Genomic DNA, 11,987 nt, shown 5'->3' with positions numbered 1-11,987 from the left:
TAAGTTGGGTATTCGCTAGGCCGCGTCGAACTGGTCGTATAGCTCGTTGGGCCATCAGGATTTATGAATTACAGTTTGATGTGAGGCATATCAGACGATCTGAAAATGTTGCTGCGGATGGACTAAGACGCATGTTTTCTCATGACGTGCAGACCACCAAACAGGTAGATAGTTCTTCTCTTCCCACGCCCATACCTTCGGGCATCAATGCCATTCTGATACCCCCATTTTGTTTCGGGATATTGAAAAATATAAACGTGAATATCCTGTGCTGGCCCCTATTATTGAAACCCTTTCTTCTGGGGAACATGTCGTCCCTTACGTATTGAGAAACGGGGTTTTGTGTTGCCGGTCGAGGCATTACAAAATATGAAAGTAGTGGTCGCAGGTGTTCTTGTGCCTATGATCTTCAAGTACTATCATGAGACCCCATTACGGGGGCATTTAGGCATCTTCAACATTCGGGAAAAAAAATCGACAGATGTTCATTTGGAAAGGTATGGACGGCGAAATTCGAGAATTGATAAAATCTTGTAAATCTTGTTTTCTTAGTAAGCCAACCTTGTCCACTAAGCTAGGTCTATTATCTTCTCACCAAGCGTCGAGCCTCATGGAGCTCCTATACATAGACTACGTCGTTCCCTTCCCCCAATCAAAGGCAAACGCCAATAAATTCATTCTAGTATGTGTAGATGGTTTCACAAGATTTTCATGGTTATTTACGACTAAGCTGGCAACCGCACAGTCCACCATTTCTTTCTTAAACATCATATTTGCTTCTTTTGGTACTTGTCAGTATATAGTTTCTGATAATGCTAAAGCATTCACATCCAACCTATTCCGTAAATTCTGTTTTGATCTCTCTATATCACATGTAACTACTTCGGCTTATTATCCTCAACCATCTCTGGCTGAGAAGGTCAATCGTAATCATAGATCTGCCTTAATCGCATTTCATCATGAAGATCACTCAAGGTGGGATACGTCCCTGCATTTTTTGCTTTTGCTTTAAATTCAGCGGTTCATGAGTATCATATTATTACTCCAGCTTCTCTTATGTTTAAATTTGTTCCTAACACGCCACTCTCTAACCTTTGGTCACTTAATGATACTTTACCGGAGACAATAGATCCCGATAATATTAGAGATATATGGAAGAAGGCTAAAACCAATCTTAAGGTTTCCCATGAAGAGGTTAGGGAAAGATATGATCGTGGACGGAGGCCCACCAATTTAAAAATCGGAGATCAAGTCATGGTTAGGAATTTTGTTCCTGCGATCAAGCTTGCCCACAGATTTCATGGGCCGTGTTTTAGATTATTTTAGATATTTTTCACCAGTTACTTCATTGGTAAGTAATCCGGCCACAGAGAGAATTTTTAGGGTTCACCTCTCCCAGGTGAAACCTGTATAATTGCATTGCTATTTTCGTTAGCCGCTCAATTTGGCAGGAGTAGAAGGTTATATGTCTTTAATTCTTTAATTCGAATCCTTCTGCCCCAATTATTTTATTAATTTCTATATGTGACCTGTTATGTATGATCTTCCCCTCTGGTTTTCCTGCTGTCAATTCTTTGGTGGCCATTACCAAGCCCCCGTCTCCTGCATCCACGCCTTCTTCACACACACATCACCACCAACGCCGCCCGCCCCTCTGCCTCCCAAATAAAGACCGTACTCTCCAATCTCAAGCAACAACACTTCTCTGTCGCCTAGACCTTACTCTTTCAGTACCCCCTCAGCCATCAGCCGCCGTGCAGCAACTTCCGGCTAGAGAAACTAGAACGGGGTAAGGGCCAACTCCACTCCAGTGAGACTCCTTGTGAACGGCGCGCCGGAGTCCATCTTCTCGGCAAAGGCTGAAGTGCGGTGACCCTACCGCCAACACATCTGGGGACTGCACATATACATCCAATCTGCGGCGACCGTCACCACGACCACCCCTCTCGTAGTAGCGGGAGAGGTGTATCTGAGTGTACTTGTGGGGTCCGGGCGACCTCAACTAGGTATAGGCAGTGGTGGCAGGTCTTGCCGTCAAATCTTTCTGCATGTATTTAACTTCAACGAACACAAGCACACTCTAAATTTGGATCTACAATATTTTCTACAAATCAGCTTACAAAAAAAGAAATTTTTCTTCTCAGTTGGAAACGTTTTCTCAAAATTTTTCTGTGTCACCCCAAGGAAGGACATTTATGGGGGGAGGGCTGTACTGGGAGATACACCTCAACACCGCGCATTCAAAATAATCTCCTTAATGAACTCCTCTATCGGTTAAAAGGTGAAATTGATACCACATTATGTTGGAACTTGAATCAGTAGATGTCACTACTAAAATATTGAGTATTTTGTTATTGTGAAGTTTCTTAAACTGACTAAATTTCTCCGTGTTTTGTTTTGCTATACATAAAGAAGTTTGGACAATTTTCTACAGATGACACTACCAAAAACTATGATCATGCACTCTGGTTCAAGGTGGAAGAACGTATAACTTAAAGAAGTTTCTTATTCCTAGGTTTACCATAACTAACCTATGTGCATTTATTTTTGGGTTGGCAATACTTCCTTTTCTTTCCGCCAGTATTGAATCTAGCAAATCACGAATTTTTGTAATTAATTTTCAACCAATCCTGCATTTCTGAATTAGGGGATTTCTGCCCTTGAGTAAATTATTCCTTGTTTGAATGAATGTTGTAAACTGGATAAGGTATCTCTGGAATTGTAACCTAGGGGCTTGTAGCCCAGAATAAGTCAAGGTCTGAATCATGAAATTTTCAATTTCTCAAATTGTTATTGTACCTGATGTTTCAATGTTATGAAAAATTGTTAACTTTGGAGTTTTAATAGAAATATAACCTTCAGTTCAAGTTTTAAATTAATTTTGATATTGTAGATAGACCCATTCACCCCGGCACTTTCTCTTTCTGCTCCACGGGTACCCCCGGAACATTTAACATTAAAAATAAAATTACAATATTAAAATATAAGAAATAAAATTACAAGATTAAAATATAATAATATGACATAAATTTCAAACAACACCTAGAGGTGTGGGTTAAGATGGTGATTTAGAATTTAGTACTATGGTGACTATCTCGTCTCGTACGGAATTTGGAATCTGATTTTCGAAATCCCTAAACAAAGAAAAGGTAAAGCCCCTCAGGCTCCTATTAGTAGACCTATTTTTCAAATTACCCGTAGAGCCGTAAAGATAGCAGCACGGTGCTCTCTTGATTAAGGATGACAGCTGTCAAAAAAGCATGTAGATTTTAAATTTCCCACCACCACCACGATAAGGTTTACTACCGTCAAGATGGCAGCACTGAGGTTAGCGATGCGTTGTTGTCGGATGACAGCTGTCAAAAAGCACTTGGCTTTGTTTACAAATTCAAATCTCGCGCCAAAATTCAAATCTCCCGCCAAAATTCAATTTCCCGCGGGAGGTGGAGGACTCTCCCGAGAGCCGGAGGCGGAGGTGGCGGCCGAACCATCCACTTATACTACTAACCCTAAATATCCTCTCCGTGGCTGAGTTGCTGATGAATAATGTAACTGGTGTTAGAAAATCTAGGATGATATACGGCCCATGGAATCTGGGGGCAAGCTTTCCCGCAGGAACGAAATTTTTTAACATGACCTGATCTCTGATTTTTAAATTGGTGGGCCTCCGTCCACGATTATATCTTTCTCTAACCTTTTCATGGGAAGCCTTTAGGTTTATTTTAGCCTTCTTTCATATATCTCTAATATTATCGGGATCTGAATATTGAATTTTCACGACCGCATTGTAATCGAAACAGACTTTCGACGTATTAGGTCGTGTTGCGTACATGTAGTACGTGTTGAAGAAATGTTAAGTACAGAACAAAAATGGCCAGCCGGACACCAGTGGGATCCGAACCCACAACCTCCCGATTTCGCGTCGGTTGCTCTACCAATTGAGCTATGGTGGCCTAGGCCATCTTTGTTCTGTTTGAAAGGATCTGAGCTACAGGTCTGGCACTGCTGCTAGCACACTGTAGAGTGCTTTTAAGTCGCCCGTTGTGGGAGGTTGTGGGTTCGGATCCCACTGATGTCCGGCTGGCCATTTTTGTTCTGTACTTAACATCTCTTCAACACGTACTACATGTACGTAACACGACCTAATACGTTGAAAGTCTGTTTCGATTATCGGGATCTATTGTCACTGGTAATACGCCGTTAAGTGACCAAAGGTTAGAGAGCGGCGTGTTAGGTACAAACCTAAACATGAGAGATGCAGGAGTGAACTTGTGTGACACATGAATTGCCGAACTTAGAGCAAAAGCTAACCAATGCAGAGAAGTATCCCACCTGGAATGATCTTCATGATGAAATCCAATTAAAACAGATCTAAGATTACGATTGACCCGCTCAGCCAGAGGTGGTTGAGGGTAATAAGCAGAAGTTGTTAAGTGTGAGATAGACAGGTCAAAACAGAATTTGCATAATAAGTTAGATGTGAATGCATAAGCTAAAAGAAGCGAATATGGTAATCAAACAAGAAGTAGTAGACTGAGCGTTTGCCAGCTTAGTAGGAAATAACCAGGAAAATTTAGTGAAACCATCTACACACACCAGAATAAATTATTTGCATTCCCTTTGGATTGTGGGAGAGGTCCGACGTAGGCGTTCGATTCGACGAAACGCTTGATAAGATGGCAATTGCCCTAGCTTAGTGGACAAAGTGAGCTTACTAAGCAAGCAAGATTTACAAGCTTTTGTCTATTCTCTAATTTCACCGTCCATACCTTTCCAAATAAACATCTCTCGGATCTTTCTCTGAGTATTGAAGATGCCTAAATGCCCCCATAATCGGGTCTCATGATACTACTTGAAGATCATAGGTACAAGGACAGCTGGAACTACTATTTTCATCTTTTGATCGTGCCTCGAAGAGCAATACAAAACTCCATTCCTCAATACATAAAGGACGACATGTTCCCCAGAAGAAAGGGTTTCCATAATAGGAGCCAGCACAGGATATTCACGTTGATATTTTTCAATATCCCGAAATAACATATGGGCATCATTTAGATTAGCATTAATACCCGAAGGTATGGGCGTGGGAAGAGAAGAACTATCTTCCTGTTCGGCAGTCTCCACTTCAGGAGAAAACATGCGGCTTAGTCCATCCGCAACTACATTTCAGATACTCTAATATGCTTTACATCTAATTGTAAGGCAGAAATCCTGTGATGGCCCAGTGGGCTATACGACCAGTACGACGCGGCCTAGCTAATACCCAACTTAAGGCTTGGTTATCAATTTCGAGTTCGAATTTGACATGTCCCAGATAGGGGCGGATCTTTCCTAGTGCAAACATAACTGCCAAACCCTCAAGTTCATAGATGGAATATTTGGCCTCTTGAGCAGGTAAGGTCCTAGAGGCATAGGCAATAGGTCGCCTTCAGAGTTCCGTTTCCTGAAGAAGGACGGCAGCAACCGCGATGACGAGGCGTCTGTTTGGACAATGAATTTCTTCGAGAAATCATTTCAAATTTGACGCCTTTCCCACGGAGTAAGTTCAAGGGCGCCGCTCTGTTAGCGAAGTTAAGAGTAAATTGCCTGAAGAAATTCACCGTGCCTACAAACCTAGTAATCCCTTTGATGTCCTTAGGAGGTTTGAAATCACGGATGGCCTGTGTTCTAGAATGATAAATGGAAACACCATCGGGCGACACAATATGCCCTATGAATGACACGGAAGGCTTAGCAAAAGCTACCTTGGATGACTTCAGAGTCAATCGGGCTTTATGAAGGCGATTGAGCACTTCCTTTAGATGATCTAGGTGTTCTTCAAAGGCCTCAGAAAATGTAACATGATCGAGGTAGTGGTACAGGTATTCAAATTTTTGTCCGAGAAAACCCTATCTAGCAGCCTAGTAAGAACAGCTGCCCCCGTGGGGAGCACGAAAGGCACGCGGTTGTACTCATACAAGTTCCAATCCATGGCAAAAGCTGTTAGATGTTTCGATTCTTCACCTAGACGTACGCCTGATTAAGATCCTGGATGGTACAGAACTTGGCTTTCCGATACCATGAAAAACAAGAGTGAATATCAGGAAGGGGCACAGATTGTAACAACACTTTACGGTTCAAAACCTTGTAATCAATCACAGGCCTGAAGCCACCTTGCGGTTTCGGCACAAGAAAAATGGGCGATGAATATGCCGACTTAGAAGGTCGAATTACTATCCTTCAATATTTGATCGATGATTTCCTTAAGTGCCTTCATTTCAGGTGGGGACAGTCGATAAGGCTGAAACCTAACTGGAATCGAATCCGTAACCTCAATCGTATATTCGATAAGGTCAGTAAAACCAAGAGTATCAGAAAATACATCCGAAAAGGACTGACATAATTTACGAATACTTTCAGCCTGCTCCTCAAGTAGATGTTTAAGATCTAACAACATCTCACCCTGGGTAGGCGAAACAGATGAACATGACACAGAATTACAGTTCAAAAGGGTAATCTTACAATTATTGGCAAATTTGAAGGTGCACGACTTACTATGAATGGCGAGCACCAGACCAGTATAAGACATGAAATCGGCCCCCAATAATACAGGGCAAGACAAGTGTTTAGATACAAATAACTTCACTTTCCAGGTAAACATTGAAATACAAATTTTTAGCAAAATGAAACCTAAAATTTCTAATGGATTAGAGTTAGCCGAAATACATTTAACAGAAGATGACGTATAGTCCGGAAACTTACAAACCGCATTTAATTTAGAGTACCATTCAGCCGAAATAACGGATATCACACTCCCTGAGTCTAACAGAGCAGTGACAGGTTCGCAGTTCAATTTTCAGGAAGGGCACAAATGCGCGTGTCTCTGCCGCTATACTACGGCATTAATTGTGGCCTTCAAATGCTAAATTAGTAGAAAATTAAGCCTTACCAGAACTTCACTGGGTTTAACAGGGCCTGAACCTCGGGATGGTGAACACACTGACTCAGCCGATGACACTAGTCATTTTCTATTATCAGAGTTCACGGAGGTTGCACCAGAAGTTGAGCAGGAGGGGGTGCTATTGACATTAATGTAATTATTGGTGAGGTGCCTCCTCTGCGAACCATGTGACCTTGCCGCGGTGGGGAGGCTTGCGTGTCCCAATGATGCAGATAGCCGAGCCGCAGGTGCAACCATACCGGATGGGTATCTGTTGAGAGACCAGACTAACGAATGGTTCATCGAAAGGGGGGTAGCAGCCTTTCGGTAGTTGCAAGGGCGGCAGTCTAGATGATTGACTGATACGACCTTGTAATAATACTCAACATGGCTTAGCTGTGTTGATACTGCTACACGGCTGAAAGCAACGGGAAACTACAGCCGTAACCACCTCCCGAGGACATGCAGCTCTCTCTGTATGAATGATGTACTGATGATGGCTTCCTCCCGGGTAAAATATTCCGGAGGTAAACTAGTCCCCCATTCGGATCTCCGGGTGGGGACTACACGAGAGGGGGCGATCATCAGGAAGATGGATACTGACATTCTGCGAGTCGGAGCGTGGAATGTTAGAAGTTTGAATCGTTGTGGTAGGTTAGAGAATCTGAAAAGGGAGATGGATACGGTAAAGTTAGATGTAGTTGGTATAAGTGAAGTACGTTGGCAGGAAGAACAGGATTTTTGGTCAGGCGACTACCGAATTATCAACACGAAATCAAACAGGGGTAATGCAGGAGTTGGTTTAATAATTAATAAGAAAATAGGGCAGCGGATAAGCTACTACGACCAGCATAGTGAAAGAATTATTGTCGCCAAGATAGACACCAAACCAATGCCCACCACAATAGTGCAGGTCTATATGCCTACTAGTTCAGTGGATGATGAAGAAATTGAAAGAATATATGAGGAGATCGAAGATTTAATACAATATGTCAAAGGTGACGAGAATCTAATTGTGATGGGAGACTGGAACGCAGTGGTAGGCCAAGGAAGAGAAGGTAGCACAGTAGGAGAATTTGGATTGGGACAAAGGAACGAAAGAGGAAGTCGGCTGGTTGAATTCTGCACTGACCATAATTTAGTCCTCGCCAATACTTGGTTCAAACACCACAAACGACGGCTGTATACGTGGACGAGACCTGGAGACACTGGATGGTATCAAATAGACTTCATTATGATAAGACAGAGATTCAGAAACCAGGTGTTGGATTGCAAAACTTTCCCAGGAGCAGACGTGGACTCTGACCACAACTTGTTGGTCATGAAATGCCATCTGAAGTTGAAGAAATTGAAGAAAGGAAAGAATGCAAAAAGATGGGATCTAGACAAGTTGAAAGAAAAGAGTGTGATGGATTGTTTCAAGGAACATGTTGCACAAGGACTAAATGAAAAGGCCGAAGGAAACACAGTAGAGGAAGAGTGGAGAGTCATGAAAAATGAAGTCAGTAGGGCTGCTGAAGAAATGTTAGGAAGCAAGAAAAGATCAACTAAGAGTCAGTGGATAACTCAGGAGATACTAGACCTGATTGATGAACGACGAAAATACAAGAATGCTAGAAATGAAGAGGGCAGAAAAGAATACAGGCGATTAAAGAATGAAGTGGATAGAAAGTGCAAGGTAGCTAAGGAAGAATGGCTGAAGGAGAAGTGCAAGGATGTCGAAGGCTGTATGGTCCTGGGAAAGGTAGATGCTGCATACAGGAAAATCAAGGAAACCTTTGGAGAAAGGGAATCTAGGTGCATGAATATTAAGAGCTCAGATGGAAAGCCACTTCTAGGGAAAGAAGACAAAGCAGAAAGATGGCAGGAGCATATCCAACAGTTGTATCAAGGTAATGATGTAGATAATTTCGTTCTGGAACATGAGGAGGCTGTTGATCCTGATTAAATGGGAGACCCAATTTTGAGGTCAGAGTTTGACAGAGCTGTGAGTGACCTAAATAGGAACAAGGCACCTGGAATTGATGATATTCCCTCTGAATTACTGACTGCCTTAGGAGAAACCAGCATGGTAAAGTTATTTCATTTAGTGTGCAAGATGTATGAGACAGGAGAAGTCCCATCCGATTTTCGCCAGAACGTTGTTATACCTATTCCCAAGAAAGCCGGTGCTGACAGGTGTGAAAACTACCGCACTATTAGTTTAGTATCTCATGCCTGCAAAATTTTAACACGTATTATTTACAGAAGAATGGAAAAACAAGTTGAAGCTGAGTTGGGGGAAGATCAATTTGGCTTCAGAAGAAATGTAGGAACACGTGAAGCAATCCTGACTTTACGTCTGATCTTAGAGGATCGAATCAAGAAGGACAAGCCCACGTACATGGCATTCGTAGATCTAGAAAAGGCATTCGATAATGTTGATTGGACCAGGCTATTTTTGATTCTGAAGATGATAGGGATCAGATACCGAGAACGAAGAATTATCTACAACCTGTATAAAAATCAGTCTACAGTGATAAGAATCGAGGGCTTTGAAAAAGAAGCAGCAATCCAGAAAGGAGTGAGGCAAGGCTGCAGTTTGTCCCCTCTCCTTTTCAATGTTTACATAGAACAGGCAGTAAAAGAAATCAGAGAGAAATTTGGAAAGGGAATCACAGTCCAAGGAGAGGAAATCAAAACCTTGAGATTTGCCGATGATATTGTTATTTTATCTGAGACTTCAGAAGATCTCGAGAAGTTGCTGAATGGTATGGATGAAGTCTTAGGTAAGGAGTACAAGATGAAAATAAATAAGTCCAAAACAAAAGTAATGGAGTGCAGTCGAACGAAGGCAGGTGATGTAGGAAATATTAGATTAGGAAACGAAGTCTTAAAGGAAGTAGATGAATATTGTTACTTGGGTAGTAAAATAACCAACGATGGCAGAAGTAAGGAGGACATAAAATGCAGACTAGCACAAGCAAGGAAGAGCTTTCTTAAGAAAAGAAATTTGCTCACTTCAAACATTGATATCGGAATTAGAAAGATGTTTTTGAAGACTTTCGTGTGGAGCGTGGCATTGTATGGAAGTGAAACATGGACGATAAGTAGCTCAGGAAGAAAGAGAATAGAAGCTTTTGAAATGTGGTGTTACAGAAGAATGCTGAAGGTGAGATGGATAGATCGAATCACGAATGAAGAGATACTGAATCGAATTGGTGAGAGGAGATCGATTTGGCTAAATTTGACGAGAAGAAGAAATAGAATGATAGGACACATCTTAAGACACCCAGGACTTGTTCAGTTGGTTTTTGAAGGAAGTGTAGGTGGCAAGAACGGTAGGGGTAGACCAAGGTATGAATATGACAAACAGATTAGGGCAGATGTAGGATGCAATAGTTACGTAGAAGTGAAAAGATTAGCACAGGATAGGGTGGCATGGAGGGCTGCATCAAACCAGTCTATGGACTGATGACTCAAACAACAACATTGGTGAGGTGAGTAAACGAGCCACATTTAAAACAAACTTGAGATGACCCTGGTCCATTCTTTGTAACACTCGATTTTATCAATGGACATTTATTGCGCAAATGTTCCGTTGAACCACAAGCATAACATTTGTGGATGGTGAAAGTTCGGCGAGGTGAAGGCTGAGAACTATTAGAAGACGGAGGGGGTTCCTTAGCGACTCGTAAGGTGTCGGCATACCTTACTCCTTCGACTGATACTGCCGTAGCCTCTAACTCGGAAAATGTTCGAGGACGAGACGTGAAACATAGGTAAGACCTATAGGGCGGAGAGATACCTTCGACAATAGTTTGCACTTTTGGTCTTTAGATAAATGGAGTGCCAACACCCTGGTGAAAAATGGATGAAGTTTGCAAGATTCTCATCCAATCGCTGCACTCTGAAATTAAACTTTTGTATCAAAGTTGACATGGATCTGGCCGAAATAACATTTGCCAGGATGTGGGCATTGAAGTCTTCTATGGATGATCTACCAGCTATAGCTTTGACTATTTTGTCCGATAGGACGCCTATGGAATATGGATACATAATTTTCAGTATTTCAGAATGCGATAGGGAGAACACTAACGCATGGTCTTGAAATTCAACTAAGAAGCTGAGAAATTAAATGACTTCATTAGTTGAGTTGACTGAAAATTTTGAAATACCCTTCAGCAACAGCCAATGGATGAGGCAGACTACTGAAACCGGGTGACATAGTTGGTGATGGCAAAGAAGGCTGAGACATCTCTAACACAGCATTATTCAATAAGAAAGGTTGAATTTGTCTAGGATGATCTGACTCAGATTCCAATGAGGCAGAAGTTTGTTGAGTTGCCACTTTCTACAGGCTTACAAGAATCCGCCTCAGTAGCCAAATTTATCGCAGGGGCTTGGTCGGATTTGGGAGCAGCTGCCCCAGTCAACAATTGACTAGCTCCATTAGACATATCTGACAGATGTTCGACCAGATTACTGGCCTCTTTAACATGATCATCCTTCAGCCTTAGAGACAATTAGTCCCCAGCCCTATTATGGAAACGAAAGAGTCTAGCCTGGACTCTCTTAAGTTGGTTAGGAGACAGATCACTTAATTCAAAGAAACTAACTACAGACGCTAGCTCGGTGGTATTGTCTGTGATAGTGGATAGAGCCTCATCAATTTCTTTTTCCCCAAAGACTGGGATGGAAATATGCAATTCCAATGACTCTTTGAGCTTGGCAATATCAGCCACAACCGTGCCTCCAGATTGGACCTTTCTGATGAGTAACTCATACATCAATTCCTCCTTGCGCAAGTACGCAGGAGCGAGGACTTCTCAAGGACCTGACATGTTGACAGAAAGTTAATAATTTGGAAAAATTCCCAGCAACCGAGAAAATTCTTAGAGTTCGGCGCGATCCTAAGTTTAGCCGCAAAAGGGGCTTAATTTAGACCCATTCAACCACGCTCAGCTACCAATTGTTCCGGAGTATCTGTGGAACGCAGAGAGGTGAAAGAAGGTGTGGGCCTAAATTGGTCTAAGTACTGCACCCTTTAGCCGGTGTAGCTGCGGTAACTTATTCTGGTTCTTGGCTC

At 42.2% G+C, this 11,987-nt stretch overlaps 1 non-coding gene across 1 annotated transcript; it reads right to left on the bottom strand.

Annotated features, from left to right (window-relative positions):
• Nucleotides 1-3,876: 3,876 nt before the first annotated feature.
• Nucleotides 3,877-3,953, bottom strand: TRNAS-CGA (transfer RNA serine (anticodon CGA)). The gene has a single exon. It is a non-coding gene; the product is annotated as a tRNA-Ser (tRNA).
• Nucleotides 3,954-11,987: the final 8,034 nt, after the last annotated feature.

This window comes from Anabrus simplex, chromosome 2 (assembly GCF_040414725.1).
Source record: "Anabrus simplex isolate iqAnaSimp1 chromosome 2, ASM4041472v1, whole genome shotgun sequence".
Taxonomy (NCBI): domain Eukaryota; kingdom Metazoa; phylum Arthropoda; class Insecta; order Orthoptera; family Tettigoniidae; genus Anabrus; species Anabrus simplex.
The sequence above is the reverse complement of the archived record's forward strand: the minus strand, read 5'-3'. Positions and strand labels throughout refer to the sequence as shown.